Here is a 17,811-nt window from a genome sequence, read left to right on the forward strand (position 1 = left end):
TGAGTATATTTCTTATATTAAGACTATTGTATACATTTAATCACTAGCAAACAATTAAACGGTGACCATAAAATAACTATAATATTGTGTTATTTCTTTTGTTATGACTATTGAGAACTTGTAGTCAGATGTTTAATATTTTATCGTAACTTTTGTTGCATTTAGAAACAAATCACAAATTTAATCGTCACCTGTTAACAGTTATAGTGACGATTTTTTCCTATACGGTGACATATATTTACATTCAGTCATCCCTAGAGGTTACAATAGTCACCATAAAATAGTTTTAGTCATGAGTATATTCTTATATTAATACCATTGTGTATATTTAGTTACACACAAGTAATTAAATAGTGACCATAAAATAACTATAGTCTCATATTATTTCTTTTATTATGAGCATTGAGAACTTGTAGTCACATGTTTAATATTTTATCATGACTAATGTTAGGTTTACAAACAAGTCACAAATTTAATCATCACCATAAAATAGTTATAGTGATGGGTTTTTCCTATACAATGACAAATGTTTACATTTAGTCACCCACAAGAGGTTCAAAGGTGACCATAAAATACTTACAGTGACTATCTTTATTTCTTATATCGACTATTATTTATTATATATACACAAATAAGAAATTAACTCCTCACTCTAAAATATTTATAGTCACCGTTTACAAATTTTATCACGACCATGGTTTATTTTTAGAGACACAAATGTAATTAAGCTGTAAACATAAATTATCTTTAGTCATATGTTTAATGATTTATCATTATTATTATTTACATATAATGACACATATTATAGTCGATCATGAAAATTGACGATGTTTAATCACAAATAAAAAAATTAAATGACGATTATTCTTTACCCTACTGACATAAATAACAAATTAAGTCGTTATCATAATTTGTAACACCTATTTCCTAGTATGTCCTTTATTCTAAAATGTTGAATTACAAGAATTTAGGTATATTCTGAGCGTAGGTTATGAGTTACACTAAGGATGGGTAATAAGCCACGTCGAGTGTAGTGTCGATGTTTGCACAAAACCCTTGATCTCGGGACTTGGACCTTATTTAAAGAAGCTAACAATTAGGGTTTGTTGTTATCCTCAACCTCCATCCTCAAAAACATAACCCTGGCCTCCTTGCATGTTCTTGAGAGATTTTATGGGATTTTGAGTGTCACTTGGCAAAGAGGAAGGTCTTGGTGTGTGGTGTGATCTTTTCTAGCTTAAGGCTATGTTTGACGGACTAGCTGAAAAGCTAGCTGTTAGTTGAAAAGCTAGCTGATGGCTGAAAAGCTAGCTGTTAAATAAAAAGCTAGCTGATAGCTGAAAAGCTAGCTGATAAAAAATAACGTTTGGTAAAACTAGCTGAAAAGCTTGCTGAAATATATAAAATTACATTAAAGGACATGTAAGAATATGTGTTTCTATACTTAATTAAGGGGTGTATTTGGAAAATTTTAAAAAAGCTCCTAAAAAGCTAGTCTAAGTAGCTTTTCAAAAAGCTAGCTTATAAGCTACTTTTTGGCTTACCAAACACGACAACATAAAAAAAACTCGAAAAATAAGCTAGCTTATCAGCTAGTTGTGGCGCGCCAAACACAGCCTAAGTTTCCACCTTCTAGACCCATTATAAGCATTATAAGCCACCAAGTTCTCTTTTGTATTTGAATTCATGCATATATCTAGACTTTCGTTGGGTTTTTGGTCACTTTTGGTCCTTTAGACTTGATGTTCTTAGAGTTGTAGCAACTCTATAAATTTAGAGTGGATAGGAGTTGATTTCTGGGCTTTTGAGAGTAGAAAAGAGTGTGTGATGGACTCCCTTTGATTCATGCACAAGATCTTGGCCATTTTAATCCACTTTTGAGTTAGGGTTTGTAATTGGGATTGTTTGAGCCATTGATCTAGATAAAGTTGGAATCTTTATCCATTAAGACACATAAATTATTGAAATCTAGAATTTTGAACCTTTGTGCAACGTCCATTTTTTCAAACAAAAATTTTGATTTTCGAAATAGAGTATACTGCCAACATTTGTACCCAAAAATAATATAAAAACCCATTTGTCCAACATGGTAAAATATAGATTCTAAAGGTAATACAAAAAGCCCTTTTTTTAATTATTGCAAAACATACTTTCCAAAACAGAGTAGTATCAAACATCAGAAGTCTAATTCATGATTCTAGAGCGACAAGTGTGTGGTAGAGTCAAGCTGGGGCCTTCCTTCTTACAGTAGAACTACAAAAAAAAATCATTCAATCCACAATTCTAGCGTGGAGGTTCCGCAAAAGATCACATACAACACATATAACTATACATAATAGAATCGAGTATGTTCAAACCTAACATGTCTATTTCAACCAACACGTCTGTTTCAACCCACGAGTCTATTTCAACCAACATGTCTATTTCAAGTGAGAAGTATATTTTAACCAACAAGACTATTTCAACTGAAAGGTCTATTTCAATAAATGGGTATGTTACAACCCAAAAGTAATATTTTAATCGACATGTCTATTTCAACTAACATAACATGAAATCAGACAAACAATAACATACGAGTCTAGCTAAGCATACAATCATGTCATAACAAGTATTTCATAAGTAATATAGTGAGAAAAGTCACCTGAACCGTTACTCGAACAAACATCAGCAGTCTAACTGCCGAGCATGTGAGCCAAACACGAAATAACTTATAGTACTACGATTTATTAATAACTATGGAAATCCGGTAGCTAACAACTCGATCCTTTACTAATCCTATTAACACTGAAATGACTATCAAATAAATATTAGTCAGTCAAGATAGTCGGGAGGTAGAATCATTTAGGCATATAGCCTTTTTAAAATCCAACAACCATGTCAATGTGTCTATCCTAGACACTGCTCCCGTAAATAGATCAAGCGGTATCATAACTGTGATTAGTGATTAATCTCATACTTGGATTTATAATAACGACAATTAGTATACTCTATATTAAGTTATACTTAAGTGAAAGTGTAACTTACCTGATTGACAAATAGCTCGAAAACGATGAGCGTAACTTTGACACTTGATCCTTCTCTTAAGGATCCTTTCAAAAACTTTCAGCACTTCACTAACAATACTACATAACAAAAAATTAAATCACGAGGCACCGATATATCAAAAGGGAGAGAGAGGTTTGAAAGGAATTGGTGCAAGAAATAAGGGAGGCCAAGCTCTCTATTTATAGGTTGAGAAATTAGCTTTAGTGTCGTACATTCCTATGGGCCACCCCGTGCATTCTGAGTACTCCTCCCACTCATAAATGCAGGTGGTTGGGGTGGTTGGTTGGTGGCACTAAATTCTCCGTAACAGGCTTGGAAACTGCTATTTTCTCGTTATCTCCAGATAATCATAACTTCCCCATACGAGCTCCATTTTTGATGTTTTTTATATCCATGGGTTCATATTTTCATCTACAATAACTTTCCTTTAGATTGTTTCAACTAAAACGTAATATATTTCACTTTTATATTTTTATACACCAAGGCTTTTTCTTTATTATATTTATAGCGAATACAGGGTGTTACGACACCCCCACCCCACTTAAAAGGAGTTTCTCCTCAGAATCTATTCAAATATTTTTGGGTACTTGCTTCTCATTTCTTCCGGATCCCAAGTCCATTATGATCCTTTACGATGATGACTCTGCACCTTTACCAGTTCGATCACTTTATGGCACAAGGTCTTTATCTTCCTATCCAAAATAACAACTACTAAGACTCCCACCACGGGCGATCTAATTAAACCGTGACATCCCAAAATTCACGGTCATTATAAAAAAATATTTATGCTTATTTGAAAATAAGAGTATTCATTTTAAAGAATAATATTGTGGAATTTGTTCCCAAAAAACATGATAAATATATTATCAAAGCATTTCTGAAGAAATGTATTTTGTTTATATTAAAACTTTGGGATGTCATCGTCAATACAGAAACATAAGCATAAACGGACGTTACATTCATTTACACTAGTGATTTACATCTCCTATAATCTCTCAGTGTAATGTAGCTTCGTATCGTCACCTGTGATACAAATAAACTGAGTGGGTCAAGTTGGGAAACCTGGTGAGTACATAGGGTTTTCAACCCATAATAATAATGTTATTATGTTTCAACATGAAAAATTAACCAAATTACCCATTCCCATTATCTTCTTTATTTCTTAAGGATCTACCCTACAAATCATCTATCATTCACTCGTTCATTCCTAAGGATTCTCCTAAGGAATAAGCACAAAGTCCATTGCTGCCTATGGCACAACTGCCAATGTTATCTATTAGGAACAACTGCCAATATTATCATTTAGGTGCAGCTACAAGGATTATGACATTCTCTATTAGGCACAACTTCTGATATTATCATTTAGGCGCAGCTGCAAGGATTATGATGTTCTCTATTAGGTGTAGCTGCCGATATTATCCTTTGCTAGGATGTCTAGAGTACATCGTAGTTCAAAAACATCTACAAGTTGTGGCGCAGCTACCAATATTCATCTATATCATCTTTCATCCCTCATCATTCATCTACTCATGTTCTACCCAACATATTCGTAGATATAAAATACATATACAGTTTAAATTATATAAAACATGTATAGATCGTTCATCCAACATAGATATCAGGAACACAAATAATATGCACACATAACACGTAATTTATAATAAATACTTCATATCTATGTGTAAGATGAAAGTAACTATGCACTTACTAGTTAAAGTGGTGATTCCAACTTGGACAACGCTTCGCTTCTAACAATATAATTTCCTTTGATGAAACCTAGTATTATTACCACTAGATTTTAGTGTAATATTTATTGCGACTAATTATGAGCGATTTTTTGTTTTTTAAGTGTTAAACAATACTTTTCAACCACTATGTACAGACAGTGGCCAAACATGAAATACTGGAGGGCATGAACATTTTGACATTATAGCACTTCTGAAATCCAACAACCCTATGCGGCCCTTCAAACCAGATTCCCCGTACCGTGAGTAGACAAAATATATTATAATAACACTTTGTATATTATATTTTATAATATATTTATTGTTTATAAGTTTATAATAACAATAATAAACTTAAACATAAACTATACTTAAAGTAGGGTAAGCATATCTCACTTACCGAGGGTTTGGATAGGAACCGAGTTCTGCGGGGGTAGAACTTCCGAGTCGAAAATCTGTTTTTCTTGGAGCCTTCTAGCACTCCGGAGGCTTTCCTCTAGCACTTAGAAGTTACTAGAGGTTGGGGAAGGTTTGTAGAGAAGTTAGTGAGAGAGAGAGAGAGAAGGGTTGAGGTGTGAGGAAAATGAGTAAGCCTCGCATGGTATTTATAGGAGGAAAAATGGCTCAACTCGGCGAGTTCTAAGCCTCCAACTTGTCGAGTTGGGTGCCAGGTGTCACCATCTGGTGGCAAGGCGTGGGGAGGAAACAATGCTCAGATCGCGCCACGTCACCCACTTCGCATCAGCCCATCCCGACTTCTAAATTCCATAACTTTCACATACGAGCTCCATTTTTGACGTTCTTTATATCCACGCGTAGGTGTTGACAAGATCTACAACTATTCTTTTAACTCCATCGGCAAATTCTCAAGAGATTTTAAATTTAACAATATGAGAAAATTACACTGTTTAACGACCGTGTAAAATTCATAACTTCTACATACAGACTCCGTTTTCGACTGTCTTTTTATTGTTGAACTCATATTAATGAGATATTAAATTCTCATTTAGGTTGTGTTGGCTAAAAATCGATTGATCTAAAATTCAAATTCCGGGCAGTGCACTATTATGCTAAATCATAGAAAAATCATAACTTTGTCATACGAAGTCGGATTTGGACGTTCTTTTATGCACGTTCTCCGTTTAACGAATACTACGAATTTTGTTTAGATTGCGACGGCTAAAAAATATTTTATCACAAATTCACTTTTTATGATTCCCGGTGTCGTGTCGGTTTTGCCGTAAAACTTCGACGGGTCATAACTTCTTCGTTATAACTCAGATTTCGGCGTTCTTTACATGTACGGAACCCTTGTGAAAAATACTATATCTTGATTAAGATTATTTACCCTAAACAATATTCTATCAAAAATTCATTATTTTGACGCTTATTGTCTCAAAATTGACTAGCCCAAATCTGCGGGCGTTACATAAACTCCTTGCGATACTACTCTCAATAGGAATTCATTGATATGAATTTCTAGAACTGGTACTCTAAAATGAACGATCACTCTAGATGTAAAATGCCAACTAATTCCTTCGATCAGGAATACTACCAACCTATGATGAAGCGGGTACCTAGAATAATTCATCCCTAATAACCCAACAAAATTTGTGCTCCAAAACATGCCCAAAAGGGATTCTGTTACACTTACATGAGTGCATATTTCCAAGGCATGCTCTTAATGACTCACAACCTCACATCACAACTGGTATCCTCACCCAATTTTAACACTCAACAACCTGAAAACTAACCAAGGTTACTATAGTGAGCTTTATTAGCTCGAAAGCCCTAAAAACAGTACTCCAACTTCGGTAACCAATTTGTGATAAGGATCTCATTTCTTAATAGGAGTAGAAAAGCCAAATGAGGAACTTTCGAAGTATAATAATGACGATTCCAATAAGTTGATTATTTCTCAAGACGTCAGACAATAACCTACCATACATTGCGTTACTGATAGCCTTCCCGAATCTCGCATGTTAATGTTCCTATGTAGACAAAGGATTATCACCATTGAGCTTGCACATATCAGTCAGTCAACCCGCCTACAAAAATCATACCTTGAATCTTTTAATTTCATAAAATGTTTTTGGTTAGAATTAACTACACTAAAAAATTTATTTGATATTAAAAATACATTTATCATTTTAAGGCATGAGTCAAAATGACAAATAGGGTTTGTCACTGCTTATGACGTTTTCACTATTGTGATTCTACCACAGAAGCACACAACCATGAGTGAGCTTGATCTTTGTGTAACCTAGAAGAAAAATGACGAAGATGTGAGAGTCGTTGGGGGAGAATATTGATTCATTTGTTCATAGAAAGGGTTTAAACCATAGGGACCAAATTCAAACGATGTTTCTACCCTCATGCGTGTCTCATATGGGGATGTTAACAGATGAACACTAACAAAAGATAACTAAAGGGACCAATTCCACATTAGAAAGTGGAAAAAAAATAACCATAACCATAAAAATGGAAGTCCGTGGATCGCAGCCACATAAATTAGAAAACCACATGGACCAAAATTGTAGTTTACTCTTATATAAAACATATTGACCATGTTTTAAATTTTAGAAGCTAAAAGTACTAAGGGTAGACAAAGTCGTCTAAAATATGTTGCAGGAGACGAGGTGTGCCATGGACTTATCAACCCCGTAGACAAAGTGGTACAACGAAATGGATATGATGTAGGTATGTGAACCCATCGGAAGCTATCTTTCTCTACTCTCTCTCTCTCTCTCTTTATGCTTTCTCTTTATATATATATACACACACACACACACACACACACACACACACATATATATATATATATATATATATATATATATATATACACGCATACATTGTAAAACCCGATCTAATGTATCAACTGAAATCACTAAAATTGGTGTGGAATCCTAATCTAATGATCAAAACCAATCGTAATATGGAATTAGAACACAATATTGTATCTTCAATGCACAATATATTAAACAATAGTCTAGTACATAAGATTCTCAATTACTCTTGGTTCTCTCTTTCACTTTAAACTTGATATCAGCTTCTTAGAATGACCAACCTTTTACACGGCTGAAACAATACTATATATATATATATATATATATATATATATATATATATATATATATATATATATATATATATATATATATACCTAATTACAAAGGCCCAACCCAAAACCCAACTAAAATCCTCATTAAGCCCATTGAAAAGGTGATTTCGGTCCAAACACCACCGAAATCATGGTGTTTTCGGTCCTAGACCGAGAACTCTAAAAGCTATCAAAAGTAAAGTATAAACCACAAATCATGTCCTAAAAATCTCCACCTTGGTTTATAGTTTTTTTTTCAGTCGTCTCTTTGTTCTTGACCTTCAACTTGTATCTTCGATTTCTTCACAACTTCAAGATGAACATATGGATTTCTACATGGATGACTTGATCTTGAATAGTTGGAATTCCTTTTAAAAAAATTAACTTTGAACGTACATTAGGTATAGAGGCTTCTTGAATAGGTTCTTGAAAATAAGCACTTTCAGCTTTGAAAAACTTCAGAGATAATTACAGAGAGATCGATTCTTCTAGATCACTTCAGCAAGTTCATAGATAGCAGCAAATTGATTGAGGAGGCTTCAATGCAATTCGTCACATAACTTCAAATGTAGCTTCACTTTGATTTTGGGGTTGAAAGGTTGTGTGTTGAAAAATAATCTTCACTTCTTGTTCCTTTGAATGAATATTCTTTATCGATCACAGATACGTCTTAAAAGGTAACCATGACTTAAAATTCTCTATGGATCACAGAGTCATAAAGACCTTTCTCACCACAGTTGTTCAAGGACCCAACCTTGGCTTAGATGGAGACTACTCACAGTATCTGTGTGAACACGGAGGAACGCACTACGATTTGTTGAGTATCGAAGAACTACTTATGGCTATTTTTGATGTTAGCATTGCATATCCTTGATCAAAGATCTTAATACAGTTTTTCAAGTTAACAAGTTAACTTGGCCTTTGGCGAGACGTTCAATGGTTTATGAATCTTAGCTAAGTGTACCATTCTAGTACCAGTGAGAGTTAATGAGGAATAACTCACAAAACCATCCTGTGAAAAAATTATCCGAAGACATATTTCCATAGTTTAGCATGCACAAGGTCAAGGCCCTTTGGCGGGACATTCAACGATAATCGTGCCTTGCGAGGTGCATCGCCCTAGTGCCAATAAGTGTTAATTCCTTACTTGCGGAGAATGTATATGAGAATACATTTGAGTGTCCACAGTTTTGCATGACGAAAAGAATGTCAAGACCCTGGGCGGGATGTTCAGCGATATCTATTTCCCGGTTGGGTGAATCGCCCTGGTGCCAAGACAGATCTTACGTAAAGATAATTGACAAGACCAATTTTGGCAATCTATACAGTTTCAAACTTTCAATTCCTTAAATACGAAAGTTCTTAGAAAGATACTAACTAACTGACAATTTGTAAGGTTTCATGCCTTCAATTCCTTGTGAAAGTAGTGTGGAGTGTAATTTCCGTCGATTCCTTTCCAGGTCTCTTCTCCTTGCTCATCCACGTTTCAAGACAAAGAAAGTTTAGAAATAAATTAAAAAAATTAAAAACAAAAACTAAGAATTAAAATACACTAAAAAACAATATGTTGTAATTTTTGATTTTTCTGACAAAGAAATAAAACACAGAAATAAACAAATAAAAATATTTTTGGAATTTTTGAATTTTATGATTTTTTTTTTTTGTTTTAATTCCCCCCCCCCCCCCTAAAATTGTGCATAGAGGAGAAAGAAAGAAAAAGATATCAAAAAATTTAACAAAAACAAATATAAAATACAAAGTGTAAAAATAAATTTTTGTCAGTCTTCTAAACAAATCATTTTAAGAAAACCTAGGAGTATCAAGAAAATTCAATCCGTAATAAAGAAATTGAAGTTGCATCCAGATGACCTGAGAACAACAAGCAGAAGCAGTAACGTATTCAGTCTTAGCTGTGTTTTAATTCCGGAATGAAGTTCACATATTCAAAATTCATCACGCCGTTATATATTGTCCCCATTTGTGATCTTTCATTTTCCTCTACCACAAAGTACACAATCTCTCCATTAAAATTCTGAATGACATGCAGATGAGAGATGTCTCCTGTCAAGTGCCTGGAACAACCACTATCAACATACCAAAGTTTGATGATATTCCTCCATAGTTGTTCCTGCACAAGTTGCAGGATTAATTGGTTTTGGAAACCCAGTCAATCTTGAAACTAGATTGACCATTACTATCAACTTGGAATACTCTTTCCCATACCATATATTGTTTATCAAATAATGATTTCAAAGAATTTGAAGACCTTTTTGGACCAGTTGATTTAGAAGAAAGGACTTTGGGTACCCATTGGTAATTTGGTTTGTGTACTTTCTTATTTGACCGAATGGGACCTTTTTCACTTGCCTTTGGGATGGGACTACCTTTCGATTTAGGCTTGTATTGTGAGCGTGAGCTAGAGGACGACCCTTGAGATGACTTTGACCTCACCTAATTTGGTTTGGTTGAGTCATCTCTTAAGTTAGTTTTCGTTTTGTCCTTAAAGGCCTGAATCTTGGCCTTGTCATCATTCCAATTGTTATTATGCTGACGTAACCTCGAAGGATTTCTTTTGAAAGATCTCCCCATTGGCACGTTCGTCCATCCGAATTCAGAGAAGGTAGCATGTGAATGATGTGGATAGTTTCTAGCAATGTGACCTGGAGTCCCACAATTAAAACAAGTTTGTCTCTTCAAGAAAGTGTTATTGTAGCTTGGTCCTGGCCCAAAAGATTCTTGTTTCAAAGAATTTCCACACGCATATTTACATTTATCAGACTCTTTCACAACTTTACGTGGCTGAAATTTTTCAAAAACAAGACTATTTGAATTTGAAATTAAAGAAACATCACCATAATTTTTATAAGAATCTAAAACAACATTTTTAATATCTTTGTTCACACAACTATTTGAAACAGAAGAAAAAGAAACGTTAGAATTTGAAAGGTTTTCAACAGAATTAACATTATTAATGTCCTCCTTGTCCTCATCTTCCATTAATACTTGATCTGCACATGAGGTAGAGACATCAGTATCGTTCACCTCAACACTTTTAGTGGGGCCAGATTGTTCAATCTTAACTGAATTTGATACATGGGGCTGGCCATATTGAGCAAGTTTTTCAGTTTCTATAGTCTTAGAGATAGAAACATAATTATCATTAAAATGAGGTGGAACACTATGATACCCTAAGCCATTTTTCTGGTTATCTTTCCATTTCAATTGTTTTTCTATCATAGATTCAACTATCTCACTTGACACATCAAATTTCTTAAAATTAAATTCAACATCCTTAAATTTAGCTTTTAACGCATTAGTTTCGATAGTTAATTTGGCAATTTCCTCTTTAGCATAATGAAGGTGAACACATTTGGTGCTATATTCCTCCATAATCCTAATTAAATCTTTATTTTAAGCATCTAGTTTTTCTTTAAGGGGCGTGCTTACTTTCTTAATTTCATAGATTTCATTTTTAAGATAAAAAACTTCTCTAACAAATAATTCATTTTGTTCATGGTATTTATTTATTTTATCTTCACACGACTGAGAGCATAAGGTTTCACTTACCTTCTTGGTACTAGAAATGGTGATTGAACTGTTGTAAGAGCTCTTTATTTACCAACAAAAGGAATATGATTTTGACCCAAAAACCAAGATAAATGCTCTCTGACCGAAAACACCAATAGTCAACACCCTGTTGACCAAGAACCTTGAAGGTCAAATTTTTGTCCGAAAAAGAATTAACCGAGAACGGGGTTTCTTGACCGAGAACCTTAGCCGAAATCTCAATCATCGAGAAGCTGAACCAAAGATGTGGAGCCAAATATACAGACCGAATACGTTGACCGGAGATGCAAATAGTACCAAGAAATGAAGCTGACCTAGCCGAGAGCACAGAGTCGTCGTCGAGAACTCTAAGGCTGAGACCGAGAGCTCCGAATTTGAGTCTGAGGAGCTGGCTGAGAAAATGTGAAGTCAAATATGAAAACCCTAACTGAAATTGATCAGCTGGCCATCGAAGACTCCGAAATCTAACCGAGAACTTGAGGTTTTGATCGTGTTTCCTTATCTAATGAATCTCAAATTTGGTAATTTACCAAAAACGATCTCTAACGCAATATCCTCCCAAATTAGTGAAGAACACTAAGAAAATTATGAACACGAAGAACAACAACAATTATTTTCATCAAAAAGAACTCAAAAAACACCAAGAAAAACTCCAAGAAATATTTAATATTTAGCCAATTTGATTGATACCAATCCTTGCTCTGATACCAATTGTAAAATCCAATCTAATGTATCAATCGAAATCACTAGAATTGGTGTGGAATCCCAAAACGATCAACACAAAATAGTAATATGGAATTAGAGCACAATATTGAATCTTCAATGCACACTATATTGAACAATAGTCTAGTACATAAGATTTTAAATTACTCTCGGTTCTCTCTTTCTCTCTAAACTCGATATCAGCTTCTTAGAATGACCAATCCTTTACATGGCTGAAACAATACTATATATATATATATATATATATATATATATATATATATATATATATATATATATATATATATATATATATATATATATAGACCTAATTACAAAGGCCCAGCCCAAAACACAACCGAAATCCTCATTAAGCCCACAGAAATCACCATGTGATTTCGGTCCAAACACCAATGAAATCATGGTGTTTTCGGTCCAAGACCGAGAACGCTAAAAGCTATCAAAAGTAAAGTATAAACCACAAATCATGTCCTAACATACATACATATATAAGGTATATATCTTAGGAAATATTTGGTAGGAAGGGTAAGAAATGCATCATATGTATGATTTTTTGGCAAATCAACAAAATGAATCTTTCAATAATATAAAAATAGCATGATTTGCAAAAAAAATCCAAAAAAAAAACGCATCGATGATTTATTTTTGAAATGTGTCATTAAAGTTGTATGAATGAAAAGTAAATCAGATTTTGATTTAGTAAACAAATGAATCATTAATGTTTTTTCCGAGAATTGTTTTTATGAATCATGTTATTTTTGTATCATCTAATATTTCAATTAATTGGCTAACCAAAAAAACATGCAAATGATACACTTCTTACTCTTACTACCAAATATTTACTAGTTATTTAATATTGATTCTCTCTCTCTTTCTCTCTCTCTCTATATATATATATATATATATATATATATATATATATATATATATATATATATATATATATATATATATATATACTAGGCAAATGCCCGCGCGTTGCGCAGAAACACCTATTTAGTTGAAGTTTTTACAAATATATGTTTTATTTTAATATAGCAATAAGGTTGTTGTTAAATTTGATATAATAGTTCATATACTAAATTGATATAATGTATTGATTATTTTGAATTATATGATAATATATACATCTATTATAACTGCGTAATCTCAATCGTTTGAATGACTACTACCCACGAGTTATACATGAATAAAATTAAATATAATATATAGTTTAATGTTATTTATAGTTGTTTTTATTTTTAATTAATTTTAAAATTTATTTTCTTAATGTTTTAATTTTTATCATTATAGTTATTTAAAACATCAAATATTGTTTTTTGATTTTAAAGTTAACAATATAATCATTTGTATAAAGTTATTTTAACTATTGTTATTGTAAGTTATTTTAAGCTACTTATTTGAAAACTTTTAACGATTATAAATATATCTTTAGGAAATATTTTAGTTAAATTGAGATAACAATTTAGTTTTTGCATTTATCACTTTTAACTATTTACAAAATATTCTTTGGTTTTTTAGGTGGAACTAAAATTTATATTTAAGTTGACATTGTAATGTTATATTTAAAATAACAATTTAAGTATTTTTCCAAACTGTTCAAAAATTTTAGCTTTAACCTGATAATGGTTTACATACAACAACATATTAAATCTAGTAAATTAAATATAATATGTTAAAAGTTAAAGACATAACTTTATAAGTAGAAGTAAAAATATTATTTTAAAATTGAAATTTAGTATATTTATGATTACACTTTAGGTTTGATATTTATTTAAGTTTATTAACCAACTTATAATCATTATTAGAAAAACACTACAATAATCACTTTTAACTATTTACAAAATATTCTTTGGGTTGTTTAAGTTAAACTAAAATTTATATTTAAGTTGACCATGTAATGTTATACTCAAATTAATAATATAAGTATTTTATACAAATTGTTCCGAAATTATATCTTTAAAATGATAATGGTTTACATCCAACAATATATTAAAAGTAATAAATTAAGTGTAATATGTTAAAAGTTAAAAAAAATCACTTAATAAGTAGAAATAAATATATTATTTTAACATTGAAATTTAGTTCATATGTGATTACACTTTAGGTTTGATATTTATTTAACCTTATTAACCAACTTATAATTATTAGTAGAAAGAAATTAAAAAGTCATGGGAGTTTCAAATGAATGTGGTGAAAGAAAAAATACATGGGAGTTTCAAATGAATGTGGTGAAAGGAAAAATGTTTCCTTTATAATATAGTATGATATGATATGATATGATATATATATATATATATATATATATATATATATATATATATATATATATATATATATAGGTTCAAATGTGGATTGACATCTATTGTGCGGACGTGTGGACACTTCTATTCTATGAGAATGACAAAGAAAGTATATTGTTTGATAATATGAATACGTTCAATCTTAAATAACTATTGTCATTATCGCACATTCTCACTAATTAAATGGTCTATAAGATTATTATAGACTTTATTATTATTATTTTAATTCTGTCAGATTGTTTATCGAGTCATATTCTGTCAAAATGAAATGAGTGAAAAACGATGTGTGAGAACAAAATGAATAAGAATTAGTGAAAATGCATGAAAATGACGATATTTTTGTATGGTTGAATGTATTCGCATTACTAAACAACTTATTCTCTTAGTAATTCTCATAGAATAGCACAATAATTGTCTATCCACATTATAACCTAGCTCTCTCTCTCTCTCTCTCTCTATCTCTCTCTCTCCCTATATATATATATATATATATATATATATATATATATATATATATATATAATGTCTGTTTTCGATAAAATTATTTGAATTTAAGATTAGTATCACACCTAATTAATCTTTTTTTATTTGTATTAATTTTATAATTTGTGAACTAATTTTGTATGTTATTAGATAGTTTGTATAAAAAATGAAAATTGAGTGGGTGGGAAGGGATGAGAAAGATATGTTTCTATGTGTTGCTAGATGGAATGGGTGGAAGAGGGAAAAATAGATGTAACATTGATGTGAAGAGTGGATTGGGAGGGATGGATATCCTGACCCTAATACATAATACATCATATATAAGTCTACTATACTTATCATCCTGTCGATATATTCTCTTTAATTTATAGAAAGCTAAAACATACTTCTCATTTGCAAATATCTCTCTCTACACTAAAGATGTAAATCGCTCAGGAACTGGAATAACTGAAAACCGAATACGACAAAAAAAAAAAAAAGGAATAGATAACAAGACTGGTTATACGAATATGGGATTTGAATTGGTTCAGGTATTAATTAAAAGGACCAAAAAATGTGGATAATTTACTTTGGAACCGAAAAGAGCCGGTTTAGGTTCTAGAACCCTAAAAACCGAGATTTATGGTTAAAAAATTATATTTTAAGGGCTCTTTGATACTTTTTTAAACTATGTTCGGTATTTTTTTTAAAGTGAGGGGATGTTTGATACCAACTAAACATTATTCTTTTTGCATTACTTAGCCTATAAATTTTCATGTTTCATCTTAAAGAAAATTTATACTCTTTTTTATTGGTCTAACATAATGTCATTTTGATTGTAATGTAGATTTTCAATTTAATCATAGGCTGCCCATTCAAAAACAAGTATCCTACAGGTTTCCCAAAATCCGATTCAAAACTAAAATCTAATCTTAACCGTATCTAAAAATCCATAATCCATATTTAAATATTAAACATTTACCAAATACAAAATAACTATTCCAAAATATTATTTGTTATTTCCCCTTTCCATCTCTCTTGTTTATTGTGTCTTTCAACTCTTTGACTACCTCGTCATCTTTCAAAACGTCATAAATGTTGTTCACAATTGACTTTATTGATTTCCTTACCCAATCTCGGGTGCAAACCAAAACCACTATTATATTTGTGGACAAATTTGTTCGGTATGGATCTAATATATGTCCGCTTGTATTAAAAGTCGCCTCAACGCCACGATAGATATCTAAATTCCTAAAATATCTATCGACATAAACATACAAAATCTTAAAATACAATTATAAAAGATATACAAATAAATAAAATTATACTTTCTGGGATACAATGAGGTAACGAGATGCGTTTTGTTTCCACCAAAATATAATATAAAAATCTATATTTATGGAGTTGGCCGCTCATTTAGGTATCATGTCAACTTCGTTTCTGTTCATGTCGAGGGGTTATCCGCTTGTACTATAGAATCACCCATGAAGTCATTCTTGTCATCAACCAAAACTAGATATTCAAGAGCACGTATTTGAGAAGATCCGTTAGACTCGATATTGTGTAACTTTGGTTTGTAGACATTAAAAAAATCTCAAATTGAAGATCCCGTATTAAGAACTTAGCCTTCAAAGTGACTTCCAAGTTGAACGTATGATCATTTTTTGGTATATTGAACTTAATCATTCCAATTTGAACGTATGATCATTTTATGGTATCTTGAACTTAATCAACCTCTCAAAGGCATGTTGAAGAAACTCAAACTTCAACCGTGAATCCAATACAACCACAACGTATAAAAATTCGTTTAGTTTTTCAATGTTGCCCCAATACTTATCGTATTTGTTGATCATATCATTGTTGATCATGAAAAATTGGGGATTTGACCATTCCCTTATACGTTTGTACATATCACATATTTCTCGAAAAAACCAATGTGTCATCGGTTTTGTTGACATCAATACTAGGTCGGTTTTCACCTTGAACTTCTCAAGAAGTCCAACCGTAGCTCTACAAATTCTGAAATCATCTTCCATGTGGAGAAAAACATCTCAAACATATATAAGATCTATTATAATAAAGTAAATGTTAGTTTAAGAAAAAAAAGTCTACAAAATCTGAAATTTTCTTCTATGTGGGGCAAAACATCTCGAACATACATAAGATCTATTACAATAAAGTAGATGTTAGTTTACGAAAAAAAAAACAGCTTCAATACCACTTGTTTAGGGATATATATCTCATTGAATATATAACAAAAAATGCATGCAAACTGTCTAAACAATAGGTTAAATTGTGAACTACGAGTTGAAAAATTAATTCGACCAATCGGGAAAATAACGAGACACTATGATAGTTCAAAGTAGACCTAAAATTTTGAAAACATGTCGAATCATAAAACTCAACTTCTATATCCCTTGTTCAGGGCTTGTATCTCATTGAGTATGTAACCAAAAAATAAATGTAAACTATCTAAACAGTAGGTTAATTTGTGAATTAAAAGCAAAAAAAACCGGCCTAACCGGACAAATAACAAAGAATTATGACAGTTCAAAATTGACCTAAAATTCTCCAAACATGTTTAAATTAAAAAAAACAATGGAATGGAATATGGAATTACCTTTAACTTCAAACTTGTCAAAAACCTTCTCCAAGTCCACCACAATCTTTAATAACTCGTATGTGGATTTCTATCGGGTCGGGCAATAGTTGGATAGAAACTTCTTGGATTCCACTTTAAGTTCCTTCATGCATTTTTTGAACCTTTGAATCCGTTGAGTGCAGTTCATAATCTATATTATGACCATTTGCATGCATTTAATACTACTTTGGTGTTGATCCAACCCATGCCTAACAATAACAATAAGGTTAAGTATGTGGGCCA

The sequence above is a fragment of the Lactuca serriola genome, chromosome 9 (genome assembly GCF_051521515.1).
Source record: "Lactuca serriola cultivar US96UC23 chromosome 9, Lser_US96UC23_V15, whole genome shotgun sequence".
Lineage (NCBI taxonomy): Eukaryota > Viridiplantae > Streptophyta > Magnoliopsida > Asterales > Asteraceae > Lactuca > Lactuca serriola.